General features: G+C 43.7%; 1 protein-coding gene across 1 annotated transcript in view; it reads left to right on the top strand.

The window, feature by feature from the left end:
• Positions 1 to 13,360: 13,360 nt before the first annotated feature.
• Positions 13,361 to 14,615, top strand: part of DLGAP3 (DLG associated protein 3) — a 76,482-nt gene continuing 75,227 nt past the window's right edge. The window contains exon 1 of the mRNA XM_004025429.5: positions 13,361 to 14,153. The gene's annotated coding sequence lies outside the window, so the exon portion shown is untranslated. The remainder of the gene's footprint in view (positions 14,154 to 14,615) is intronic.

Below are 14,615 nucleotides of genomic sequence, written 5' to 3' on the forward strand. Positions count from 1 at the left end.
CCTCCTCCTTTCCAAATTTGTGATTTATACTCTGGTTTCTCTTCAAATTGTATAAATCTTTCGCCTTTTGCCAAATTTGTGATTTACATTCCCTTTGTTTTTATAGTTTTATCAAATGTATATGTGGCCTAAATATTATTCAGTTTTAGTCACTTTATGGTATATATAATCTTCTAGGACTTTTCAGAAAAAACCTCAATGTTATATTCACTTAGATTTATTCATATTTTTGCATGCTGTATATAATATTTCATTGTGTGACTATTCTGTGATTATTTTATCCATTCTTTTGTTAGTGGGCATTTGGTTGTTTCTAGTTTTCTTTCCCCTACCATGAACAATCTTGCTATGAGTATTCTTGTATCTGTCTCTTGATTAACTATGAGCAGAAGTTCCATTGGGTACATATTAATAATTAGGGGTGAAATGCTAAGTTTTAAGTGTATGAAAGATTAGTAGTCGGCCGGTACACATCAGCAGAACTATTGGCTAGCATCTGGTTTGGCTGGATCTGTTCTGCTCGGTCAGTCCCGTGTGGTACTGGTTGTTAAAACTTTGTATGTTATCCTTGAGGCACTATGAATGGCAAACTTTGCAAGCCAAATTATTTTAAAATGCTTATTCTAATCTATACACCACCAAAAAATGTGTAAGAAATCCTGTCGATTCACATTCTGTCCAACAGTTGAGATTGTCAGATTTCTTAATTTTTGCCAATCTGATGAGAGCACATTGGTTTCTCATTCTGGTCTTCATTTGCATTTCCCTTGTTACTAATAAATTTGAGCATGTCCTCAAGCATGTATCTGCTATATGTGTTTTCTCTGAGAAGTGCCTGCTTATGTATCTTGCTTATGTATCTTATGTATCATGCATTTTTCTATTTGATTGCCTTTTTCTTATTGATTTGAAGGAGTTCATATTAAAAAAATATCCTAGATCCTGATTCTTGGTCAGTTACGTATGTTACAAATATCTCCTCCCCATTTATAGTTTGTCTTTTCACTTTCTTTAAGATGATTTATGAATAGAAGTTCTTAACTTTAATATAGTCAAAGGTATCCAGCTTTTCATTCCTAGATAGTGCTTTTCTTTTTTTCAACTTGTTTAAGAAAATCTTCTTAATTCAAGGTCAGAAAGACATTTACCTATACTTCTGTGATGGTTAATTTTATGTGTTAACTTGAGTGGGTCATGGAGTGCCCAGATACTTGGTTAAACATTATTTCTGTGTGTGTTTGTGAGAGTGTTTCTGAATGAGATTAACATTTAAATTGCAGACTGAGAAAGCAGATCACCCTCCCCAATGTGGATGGGCCTCATCCAGTTCATTGAAGCCCTGAGTAGAATAAAAAAGCTGAGTAAGAAAGAATTCTTTTTCTCTGCTTGACTGTCTTCAAGCTGGGACATCAGTTCTTCTTCCATCTTTGGACTTGAACTGGAACTCTACTATTAGCTTTCCTGGGTCTCCAGCTTGCCTTACTGCAGATCTTGAGACTTAGCTTCCATAATTGTGTGAGCCAATTCACTATACTTATCTATCTACCTGTCTGTCTACGCATCTATGCATCTATCTATCTATCTATCTATCTATCTATCTATCTATCTATATCTATCCATCCATCCATCCATACACACACACACACACACACACACACACACATGCACACACACACCTTTGTTGGTTCTCTTTGTCAAAAGAACCCAGACAAATGCAACTTCTTTTTATTTATTAATTTTTTTTGAGACAGAGTCTCCCTCTGTCACCCAGGCTGGAGTGCAGTGGCACAATCTTGGCTCACTGCAACATCCACCTCCTGGCTTCAAGTGATTCTCGTGCCTCAGCCTGCCGAGTAGCTGGGACTATAAGTGCGCGCCACCACACCCAGGTAATTTTTGTATTTTTAGTAGAGACAGGGTTTCGCTATGTTGGCCAGGCTGGTCTCAAACTCCTGGCCTCAAGTAATCCACCCACCTTGGTCTCCCAAAGTGGTGAGATTACAGGCGTGAGCCACTGTGCCTGCCCGCAACTTCTGTTAAGAGTTTTGCATTTGACATTTAAATCATTAACCCAATCCAACTGGAGATGAATTGTGTATTGTGTGAAGTAGGAATTCAATTAATTACTTTTCCAAACGGGTAATCCTTTCCCCTCCTTTTTCCACTTATCTGCCATGCTGCCTCTGTTACATATCTAAGTTCCACATATAAATATGTTTTTGAGCTCTCTAGTCTATTGTACTGATCATGTTGTCTCTCTGAGCCAGCATCACATGGTCTTGATGCTATATCTTTTTAATAAGTCCTGATCCTGATAAGGCAAATAACACCTCTTTATTCTTCTTCTTCAGAAGTGTTTAGGTTAATTAATGAGATCTCCTAGTACCCAGTTTGGAACTTTTAATACCATTTTGAATTAAAAGCATTCTAAATCCTTGGAAAAAATGGCTATTTTGTACAGAAAATGCACAAAATTAATTGAAATGCTTTCTTGTATTAAAAAGCAAGGAAACTACCAAATATGGGCTTGTGAAGGACCCAGCAGCCAACTTAAAGAAGCTACCTTTGGTCAAATTTGGGAAAAATAGAGCATAATAGAAGAATACCTTCAATGGATTAAAATATATCAAACATGTTTAAATGCATGAGTTCATTATCTTACCAAAGGCCGGGCACAGTGGCTCATGCCTGTAATCTCAGCACTTTGGGAGGCTGAGGTGGGTGGATTACTTGAGACCAGGAGTTCAAGACCAGCCTGGGCTACATGGCAAAACCCTGTCTCTACAAAAAATACAAAAATTAGCTGGAGGTGTTGGTATGTGCCTGTGGTCCTAGCTATTCTGGAGACTAAGGCAGGAGGAGCATCTGAGCCTGGGAGGTTGAGACCTCAGTGAGTCATAATTGTGCCACTGTACTCCAGCCTGGGTGACAGAGTAAGACCCTGTTTCAAAAAAAAAAAGTTATAACTTTACCAAAGAAAACCCCACAAAATCCTTATTAGTCACCTTTGTAATATGCAAGGGAACCAAATTATTACTTTTATTTCATTTTTATTGAGTTAAAAAAGACACATACTAAAGTGCATCTTAAAAGTACAGATCTTAAGATATACAATCTAATGTACAATCTTAAATGTATTGATTGATGAAAATTTACCTGTATGTATATCTATGTAACCATTACTCAAAAGATATATATATCTACTAATGGAAATATACAACACTACTAATGAAATCTTGCCCAAAAATTGAACCTGTATCTGATCAAACCACTAAAACTAATTACAAGTTTACAGGAAATATAGGGGATAGAGAAATATGATAAAACTTCAGAGGCAAAATCCAAACTGGGAAATTCTCAGGATAAATGATTTGGTTTCTTCAACAAATACAATTGCTGGAATAAAAAAGAAGGAGGGAATCTACAGATTAAAAAAGACTTAAGTGGGCCGGGAGCCATGGCTCACGCCTGTAATCCCAACAGTTTGGGAGGCCGAGGTGGGTGGATCATTCGAGGTCAGGAGTTCGATACCAGCCTGGCCAACATGGTGAAATCCATCTCTACTAAAAATACAAAAATTAGCAGAGTGTGGTGACGCGTGCCTGTAATCCCAGTTACACTGGAGGCTGGGGTGGGAGAATTGCTTGAACCCAGGAGGCGGAGGTTTCAGTGAGCCAAGATCATACCACTGCACTTCAGCCTGGGCAACAGAGTAAGACTCCATTTCAGAAAAAAAAGCTTAGATTACATCAATTGATTATAATGTATAAGAAGAATCAGAGAAATTTGATTGGATATTTAACTAGATATGTAATGATTATTATGATATTAAGAAATTATTAAAATTTTTAGATGTAATGGTATTGTGATTATGTTTAACAAAAATTTTTTTATTATAGAGATAGCTACTAAAATATTTATTGATAAAGTACAATGTTTAGCAATTGCTTCAAAATAGTACAAAGAGAGGAAGAGTAGAAAGTATAGATTATGGCTGGGCATGGTAGCTCACATCTGTAATCCCAGCACTTTAGGAGGCCAAGGCAGGTGGATCACCTGAGGTCAGGAGTTTGAGACCAGCCTGGCCAACATGGTGAAACCCCGTCTCTACTAAAAATACAAAAATTAGCTGGGCATGGTGGTGCCCACCTGTGGTCCTAGCTACTCAGGAGGCTGAGACAGGTGAATCGCTTGAACCCGGGAGGCAGAGGTTGCAGTGAGCCGAGATAGCACCACTGCACTCCAGCCTGGGCAACAGAGCAAGACTCCATCTCAAAAACTATATATATATATATGGATTAGACAACATTGGCTAAGAGTTTATAATAATTGAATCTGGGTAACAAATACATGGGGAGATATTTTTCTATTTTATTTAAAAAATATGTTTGAAACTTGTCATGATAAAAAGTTAAAAAATTGTAACTTAGTTCTTGATTCTTAACTTTTTCATACTAATTTCAGAATCAGGTTATCAAATTGCATGTATTTTGATTGAAATTGCATTGAATCTAGGGATTAATATTGGAAGAACTGACATCATTGCAAATTATAATTTTTTAATCCATGAATGTGAAATATTTCTCCATTTATTAAGTCTTTTAAAACGACTATCAGTAAATATTCATAATTTTATTAATCTTTTATTATATTTATTATTAATATGTAACTTTTTGTAATGATTGTAAATGGTATACTTTTAAAATTATGTTTTATTATTGTGCAAATATAAACATGCAAATGACTTTTGTATATTGATATTTTATCCAGACTCCTTGCTAAATACAAGTACTCTAACAATTTGTTTAGATTCTTTTTTATTTTCTAGTTAATTGTTATGTCATCTGAAAATAATGATAGTTTTATTTTTGCCTTTTTAATCCCAATATGCGTGCACCTAATAAAGTAGAATTAAAATATATAAAGAAAATTTGATAGGGCTACAAAAGACAAGAGGTAGACAATCCTCCACCATGGTGGGAGATTTCAACACATTTTAAAAGTTGTTGATAGGTCAAACAGATAGAAATTTAGTAAATATGTTGAAGATATGAACAATGAAATTGAAAAACAGAGACTTAACATATACATAATTCTGCTTCTAACGGTCGGAGACTACAAAATCTTCAGAATTGTCTTGGTTGTCCAATTGCTGCAGAAACTTGGTAGTGTAAAACAACTACAAGTATTTATTATTTATCAGATTCTGTGGGTCAGAATTTAGGAGTGGCTTGGTTGGGTGATTTTGGCTTAAGATTTCTCATGAAATTTGGAGAGATGTTGTCAGGAGCTGCAGTCATCTGATGGCTTGACTGGAGCTGAAGGATCTGCTGTCAAACTGACTCACTCACCTAATCACCAGGTTGGTGCTAATGGCTGGAGGTGATGCAGGACCGATGAGCCCCCAAACTGGGGCTTAGCCCAGGAGGGTCCTTGGCTTCACCCAGGAAGGAATTCAAGGGCTAGCGGTGGTGGTTAGACAGCAACTTGTAACTTCTATTGAAGTGGCCGTGCGCAGTAGCAGCAGAGCTGCTGCTCCTTGCAGAGCAGGGCTACCCTACCGGCAGTGTGCCCAGAGTAGCAGCTCAGAGGCAGTTCTGCACTCATATTTATACCTACTTTTAATTATATGCAAATTAGGGGGCAGTTTATGCAGAAATTTCTAGGAAAAGGGTGTTAACTTCTGGATTCATTGCCAGGTCAGGTCATTGCCATGGAAAGGGGCAGTAACATCTGGATATTGCCATGGCAATGGTAAACTGACATGGCACACTGCGGGGGGCATGTCTTATAGAAAGCTGCTTCTGCCGCAGCCCTGTTTTAGCTAGTTGTCTATTTGGTCCCGTGTCTCCACCTCTGGAGTTGAGTCCCACCTCCTACCTCAGAAGGAGGGCTCAGTTCCTCCCCATGTAGGTCTGCTTGAATGTCTTCATGACATGGCAGCTGGCTTCCCAGAGTTAGCTATTGAGCTACCTCAGACAGCAAGGTGAAAGCTGCAATGTATTTTATGATCTAGCCTAAGGAGTCATACACTGTCATTTCTGCAAATTCTATTGCTTGTACATGTTATCCCTATTATCCAATGTGGGAGGAGGCTACCCAAGGTCAGACATACAACGAGATGAGAATAAATGAAGCCACCTTGGAGACTGACAGCTGCGCACACACACAGAACATTTATAAACTTTGATCATATACTATTCACAGAGCAAGTTTCAACAAACTTCAAAGAATAAGTACCATACAGGCAAGATTCTTTGATCACAATTCAATTAAGTTAGAAGTTAATAACAAAAATATAAACTAAATATTACTATCTAGAAATGAAAAATACACTTCCAAATAACTCACAGGTCAAAAAAAATCATAATATGAATTTAAAAATACTTAGAACTAAATGATAATGAAAACATGTGAGATGCAGTGAAAACAGTTCTTTAAAGATAGTTTATAGCCTTACATATTTATATTAAAAAAGAAGAAAAGCTGAAAATTAAGGAATTAAAACAATTCTTTAAAGATAGTTTATAGTCTTACATATTTATACCAAAAAAGAAGAAAAGCTGAAAATTAAGGAATTAAAACTGTTCTTTAAAGATAGTTTATAGCCTTACATATTTATATTAAAAAAGAAGAAAAGCTGAAAATTAAGGAATTATATTTTCAACTTAAGCAGTTACTTAAAGAATGAGTAAACCCAAAGAACGTAGAAGGAAGTAGATAATAAAAATGGGAGCAGAATCAACAAATTAGGAAAGATACAACAGAGAAGATCAACAAAGTTAAGAAGCTAAGCATTTGATTCTTTTTCTTTTTCTTTTTGAATAGAGACTGGGTCTCACTATGTTGCCCATGCTGGTCTTGAACTCCTGAGCTCGATCAATCCTCACACCTTAGCCTCCCAAAGTGCGAGGATTACAGGCGTGAGCCACCACACTTGACCTAATTCTTCTATTCTTTTTTTCTTGAGAAGGAGTCTCGCTCTGTCACCCAGGCTGGAGTGCCGTGGTGTGACCTCAGCTCACTGCAACCTCTGTCCCCTGGGTTCAAGCGATTCTCCTGCCTCAGCCTCCCGAGTAGCTGGGACTACAGGCGCCTGTCACCACACTCTGCTAATTTTTGTGTTTTTAGTAGAGGCAGGGGTTTCACCATGTTCTCCAGGCTGGTCTCGAACTCCTGACCTCAAATGATCCACCCACCTTGGCCTCCCAAAGTGCTAAGATTACAGGCGTGAGCTACCACACCTGGCCTAATTCTTTAAAATGATTAAAATATGGATCTCTGGCAATGTGAATCAAGAAAAAGAAAGCAGGTACAAATACATATTATAAAGGAGGACATAATTATAGGTAAAGCAGAGATTTAAATGATAAAATAATTTTATAATAACTTTATGGCAATGCATTTGAAAACTTAGACAAAATAGACATATCCTTTAAAAATATAACCTATTAGAAGTGGTTAAAAAATAGAAAGCCTGAACTAGTACTTTAGATAGTCCTGTGATATGGTTTGAATCTGTGTCCCCACCCAAATCTCATGTTAAATTATAATCCGCAGTGTTGGGGGAGGGGCCTGATGGGAGGTGATTGGAAGATGGGAGTGGATTTCCCCCTTGCTATTCTCATGACAGTGAGTTCTCACAAGATCTGGTTGTTTAAAAGTGTATAGCACTTCCCCCTTTGCTCTCTCTCTCCTGCTCCTACATGTGAAGACGTGCTCAAGTCCCCTTTGCCTTCTACTGTGATTGGAAGTTTCCTGCGGGCTTCCAGTCATGCTTTCTTACAGCCTTCAGAACTGTGAGTCAATTAAGCCTTTTTTCTTCATAAATTACCCAGTCTTGGGTGAGAACTGGGTAATTTACAGCAGTGTGAGAATGGACTAATACATCCTGTTAAGGAAATAGAAGCAATAGGAAAAAAAATTATAAACACCAGTTCTACAGATGAAACACATGTCTTACACAAATCTCACAAAAACTTACAAATATCAGATAATTCCAGTCTTATACAAACTTTTTCAGAGAAAAAGAAAAGAGGTGGTTGGGTGCGGCTACAGATTAGCTGGGCGTGGTGATGCGCCTGTAATCCCAGCTACTTGGGAGGCTGAGACAGGAGAATCCCTTGAACCCTGGAGGCGGAGGTTGTGGTCAGCCGAGATTGCACCATTGCCCTCCAACCTGAGCAACTTTGAAACTCTGTCTCAAAAAAAGATAAAAAGGAAAAGAAAAGAGGTAATACTCCCCTAACTCATTCTACAAGGCTAGACTAACCTAGATGCCAAATCACAGAAAACAAAGAGGAAAATTCAGGCTTATTTTTGTTTATTAATATAGATGCAAAAATCCAAAACAAAATATTTGCTGATTGAATCTGATGATATTATCTATGTAAAATAAATCATAACACTCTATGAATGAGTTGGGTTTATCCCAGGAAAGTAAAATTTAATATTAGGAAAATCTCTAAATATAATTGAACACATTATATGATCAAGTGAAAAGATCCAGCCTTTGATTAATTTCAACATACATTTGACAAAAACTCTCAGTAAATTAGAAATAAAGTGGAACTTCATTCACCTGATCAAGATGGGTCTCCAAAAACCCTATAATAAATGTCATCCTAAAGAAGAACTGTCAGAAACATTAAAGTTATGAACATGACAAATACACCCACCATCACCACTTCTATCCAACATTGTACTCTAGGACCCAGCCAGCACAATAAGACAAGAAAAATAAGCCAAAGGAGCAAGATTATTTTATTTCTCTAAATATACTCAACATAGTTATTTTATATTCTGTGTCTCATGATACTATTAGTTGTTATTTGCAGGTATTTTTCTACTATGTGTTGTTTTTGCTGGTTGTATCAGTTAGGGTTCTCCAGGGAAATAGAGCCAGTGGTCTATATGTAGACATATGGAAGGGGATTTATCAGGGGAATTGGCTCACACAATTATGAAGGCCAAGAAGTCCCACGATACACTGTCTGAAAGCTGGAAAACCAGGAAAGCCAGTGGTGTAATTCAGCCTGAGCCCAAAGGCCTGAGAATTGAGGCAGACAATGGTATAACTCTCAGTTTGAGGCTGAAGGCTTGAGAACCAGGAGCTCCAACGTCTGAGGGCTGGAGAAGACGGATGTCCCAGCTCAAGAAGAAAGCAACTTTGCCTTGCTCTGCCTTTTTTGCTCTATTTGGGACCTCAGTGGATTGGATGATGCCTGCTTACACTGATGAGGTCAGATCTGTACTCAGTTTACTGATTCAAATGCTGATATCTTCTGGTAACACCCTCACAGACATATCGAGAAATAATGTTTTACCAGCTATCTGAGTATCCCTTAACCCAGTCAAGTTGACACATAAAAATGAACAATCACATTGTTTCTTATTTACAGTGCCATGTTTCCTTGTGTGTTCAGTGACAGACGTTTAACTGTGAGTTATTCATTTTCTTTGGAATTTTATCTGTGGAAATTATTTGAGGCCTGAGAAAAAAATTTACATTTGCTTCTGCTGGGCACCTGAGGCACTACCAATCTGGTACATTTTATACCAAATTCTTGGCTTGAGTTTTTCCAGATCCTTTAGGTAGAGTGGATCTGACTGCATGTGATGTGAAATTTAACTTGTAGTAATGGATACTCAGGAGGTGATTCTTCCTTCCTACACTCATTACTATTGCCAAGGTTTAAAGCTTGCAATTTTCTTACAATTTCCTAGGTTTGGGGATGAGGTTTTTTCTAGCTCTCCTGTACATTGAGAGTACAGCCCTTTGGGGTTCTAAGCTTATGCAGGGGAGTATGTGACCATCTTGGGCAGACTCGGGTTTTATCTTTTATCTCTGGTGCCCTGAGAGATCATGAAGACTGAAGTTAAATTTCATCTGTCAGCAAATGACCCTGTATTAGTTATTAAATGCCATAATATTGCGGCATAATACCATACTATACCAAAGCTCAGTAGCTTAAATTAATAAGCATTCATTATTGCTCAAGAGTCTTCAAATTGGCTCGACAGTTCTTCTCATTCAGCTGGTCTCACTAATGTGTCTGCAGTCAGCTGTGGACAGGTAGATATCTCTGCTGCTCTTGCCTGGGCTCTCTCACATGTTTGGAGATCTGCTGGCTGTAGGCTGGTCCATGATGATCTTGGCTGGGACGGTTGGGATGGTATAGCTCTCTTCCACCTTGTCACTCATCCTCCAGCTGTCTCAGGCTTGAGGCTTGTTCTTATAGTGAAGGCAGAAGACCAAGAGAAATAGTAGAAGTATTCATGTCTCTGAAGGCCTAAGCTCAGAACTGGCACACCATGACTTCTTCCAGATTCCACTGGTGAAAGCAAGTTACAAGTCCACTCAGATTTAAGGGGTGGGAAAGTAGGGTCTGCCAATTTTTTTTTTTTCTCCTCAGAGATCCTTGTTCCAAAGAGTCCACCTGTTGATGCAGGGAGTTGCAAAGTCACAGGGCAAAGGAGATGGATTCAGGTGGAGGTAGAGAATTGGTGTCCTTTTTGCAACACATCTTTCACAGCCCCCAAGGCTAAAGTTGGCTTCAGTGCTCTGCTTACTTCTCTGGTTCTGCCTTTACCTAGATTTTGGCTGGAGTGATTCTTATTTTCTTGCCAGCACATTGATACATTTAAGAATATTATAAAGGTACATAGTTATACATATATATTCTCGTCTTTATTGTGTTTTAATAAAAATATTTTACCTTTTTTTTTTTTTTTTGCTATTTATCATGCTTTCAGTGGGAAGATCAACTAAGGCAACTGTCATACTGATTGACACTGAGTGAGTCTCTGTCTTTGCACATGTGACTCTCTACCTGAAAGTCTCTCTCCCAATCTTTGAGACTCCATTCAAATGCTTCTTTTGTGCTTCTTTTTTTTTTTTTTTTTTTTGAGATGGAGTCTCGCTCTGTCGTCCAGGCTGGAGTGCAGTGGCGTGATCTCTGCTCACTGCAAGCTCCACCTCCTGGGTTCATGCCATTCTCCTGCCTCAGCCTCCCTAGTAGCTGGGACTACAGATGCCCGCCACCATGCCCAGCTAATTTTGTTTTTGTATTTTTAGTAGAGACGAGGTTTCACTGTGTTAGCCAGGATGGTCTCGATCTCCTGACCTCATGATCTGCCTGCCTTGGCCTCCCAAAGTGCTGGGATTACAGGCGTGAGCCACCGCGCCCAGCTTTTTGTGCTTCTTTGACTGTCCTCTTCACCTAGGCAGAGCTAGGCCCAGGGTGAGCCCCTTGTCCAAAAATTATTAACAATTTTAAGACAGTGACAGCAGAATATTCTACCAAGAGTGATGCCCTTCTACATGTGGGGCTCTGTACGACTGCACAGGTCACACTCCCATGAAGCTGGCCCTGATAGTAATTATTGGTTTACATCTCCATCTCCCTTATTAATCACTTATTAATCACTGGATGGCTATGGGAGAACACTGTCTAAGGTAAGCCTGTCTGATTAATCTGTATGCCCCCAAGAAGCTAGCAAGGTGCCAGGTATAATCAGTAAAGGGTTGTTGAATGAACAAATGAAAATAACATTATGTTCTCAATTCTAAAATGCACCAACTCTAATAGCTTTAACAGAAAGGTAGAAGAGCCATATTAAATGTCCCTGTTTATTGTAAGATGCTTTCCAGTTTCAGAATAGTTTACAAAATATAGGTCTTAGAACTGCGAAAACACCGTGGTGCTTTTTAAAATCCCCTATCACAGCTGTTCTTTTTTTTTTTTCTTTTTTTTTGAGACGGAGTTCCAGGTAGGAGTGCAATGGTTCCAGGCAGGAGTGCAAGAGGTTGCTCTGCTAACTGCAACCTCTGCCTCCTGGATTCAAGCGATTCGCCTGCCTCAGCCTCTGAGTAGCTGGGATTACAGGCGCCCAACACCACACCGGGCTAATTTTTGTATTTCGGGTAGAGACAGGGTTTCACCATGTTGGCCAGGCTGATCTCGAACTCCCGACCTCAGGTGATCCGTCTGCCTTAGTCTCCCAAAGTGCTGGGATTACAGGCGTGAGCCACTGTGCCCGGCCGTCAGCTCATCCTTTTTTTTTTCTTTAAGACTGAATCTGGCTCTGTTGCCCAGGCTGCAGTGTGGCACAATTTCAGCTCACTGCAACCTGTACCTCCCGGGTTCAAGCAATTCTCCTGCCTCGGCCTCCTGAGTAGCTGGGATTACAGGCACGTGCCACTGCACTCGGCTAATTTTTTGTATTTTTAGTAGAGACAGGATTTTACCATGTTGGCCAGGCTGGTCTTGAACTCCTGACCTCAGGTAATCCACCCGCCTTGGCCTCCCAAAGTGCTAGGATTATAAGCATGAGCCACTGCGCTCGGCCCAAAGGCTGTTCTTATGCTCCACGGAAAGTGAGATGTTTCCTTCAGTTCTAAAGTGGGTTCCTGGGAACAACTTTCTTATTTTCATGACATCTGCTCTTGACTGAACCCTGGGCTGGAAATGGTCTGCAACCTCACTTCATGATTGAAGAGACAATGAACTGTTCTTGTGAGCAGCAGGGTAGGTGACCAATCTACTAGTCTCTTACCAGACTTCTAGGTATCCCTTGGGAAGAGGGCTCTCCAAGCCCCTTATGTTATTTAATGTAATGTGGCATCTTAAAACATCATCTCCCTGGGGAAAAGAGGTCTTGGCTCCCAGTTCTAGCTCTTCTGGGCCTTTGGCTTCTCCTTTCCGTGCCTCACTTTCCCCCTTTATACAGGGAGGAGAGCCGGTGGCCCCACAAGGAAACAGAGAGCAGGGAGTTGTTGGGGTGCGGGGTGGGGGCCGTTGAATCAGAACAACTCCAAGGTATGTTCCTAGAGAGGTGGACAGTCTCTCAAGCCTCCCAAGCCCACACCTCACCATCCCAAGCTTTCAAGACCGGAAAAGGTAGAGAAGGGAAGAGGGCTTTAAGGATGCCCACTGAACCTCCACCCCCAACTTTCAGCGCCGGAGGCAGTGTTCCCTCACACCCACCCTGGAAAGCCGGAATCCGGAGCCACCCCTTCCCCCACGTCTTCAGCCCCTCCCCCTGCGGCTTCCCCACCGTGGCCCCCTCCCCCCCATTACAGCATCGCTCTGGGCGCCAAGACGGATTCAAGCCAGGGGACTGCTGCAATCAGCTCTCCGCCTCTCGGCTCCCGCAGCCTGTGTCCGGGCTCCGCAGCCTCCAGCTGTGCTTCGGACAGTCCCTTACCCCCACCCCGACCCCGCCATGGCACAATCCCAGGCTCAGGGCCCAGAGGCGGGCGGGCACAGTGGGCACGGGCGGGGGCCCAGCACAGGCGGCAGGTACAGCGGGGCTCTCCCTCCACACTGGGGATGCCTCGGCTGTGCGGACTGTGGGTGGGGGACGCCTGCCAGCGGCTCCGAGGCCGGGCACAGCGCCCCATCCTGGCAGGGGCTGGGGCCGAATAGGGGGGCTCCCTGACCCCAGGCCAGGAGCTGAGGTCAGGCGGCCGACCGGGAAAGCCCGAAGGAGAGTCTCCTAAGCGGACGGGCCTGGGGGCTGTGTGTGACATTCGGGGCGTGACTGCCCCTCGGCGGGGGGCGAGACCCGGTCCGTGAGGCTGAGCTGGTCCCCGACCGCCCGCCCGCCGCCGGGCTTGGGTCCCTGTGCCCAGGTCGGCTGTGCGTGGCCGTGACACTTCGGGTGCCTGTTCCTGGGTCCCCGGGGAGGGGGATCTCATTCCTGCCCCTACGCTGGGCGCCCCCAGCACCGTCGCTCAGCGAGGTGGGCGCTCCGCCGGGACCCCGGCGGCCGCCCGCGGGCGGCGACCTCGGCCCTCCTGGGTCCGCGCGGGGGCGGGGAGCTCGGTCCCCCTCCCTCTCCCTCTCCCTCTCCCTGCTCTGCTGCCCTGCGCGGGGGCGGGGGCGGGGGCGGGGGCGGAGCGCGCGGGCGGGATCCCCCCGCCTCCCCTTCCCGGTCCCCGGGAAATCCAGCCTCCGTGGCTTGGCCGCCTCCCGCTCCCGCGCCCGCTGCCGCTCGGCGCTCGCTTGGGGCTCCGCAGCCGGCGCGGCCCCTCAGCTGGGGGCTCCGCAGTGCCGGGCCCCGGTCCCTGCCCGCCTGCCCAACGCCGCAGCGCCCCCGGCCCGGGCCGCCGGCACCATGTAACCCGGCCGGAGCCCGAGCCGGGCCAGGTAAGCCGCGGGGAGGAGTGGGGACGGGGCCGCGCTCGCGGCGCCCTCTGCAGCGCCCCCCAGGCACGGCCCGGCTGCGGCCCCGGCGCCGCCCACGCCCCGGGCTCCGGCGCTCGGCTCCCGGCCCCGGGAGGGGGGAGGGGCTGGGCCTCCGCAGCTGCCCCCGCTCCTGCCCCGGCCTGGCTGCCCGCGGGCCCGACCCGAGGGGCGGGCAGGGGACCACGCGGACCGCGGACCCACTCTCCCGGTCAGGGCCGCGGGGGCAGGCCAGCCCCGGCCCAGCCCTCGCCCGGCTGGAGGCTCGGGTCTGGGAGGGAGTAGCCAGCTGGTTGTGGGGGGAAGTCGTGGTGCTGGGGAGATCCGGAGAGAAGTTTCCTGTGCAGGTGTGTGAATGTGAGTGCGTGTCGCTGTGTGTCTGTGCCGAGTGTGTCACTGTGTGGGTCTGTGGGCGATTGTGTGTGC

Source organism: Gorilla gorilla, chromosome 1 (assembly GCF_029281585.2).
Source record: "Gorilla gorilla gorilla isolate KB3781 chromosome 1, NHGRI_mGorGor1-v2.1_pri, whole genome shotgun sequence".
Classification (NCBI taxonomy): Eukaryota; Metazoa; Chordata; class Mammalia; order Primates; family Hominidae; genus Gorilla; species Gorilla gorilla.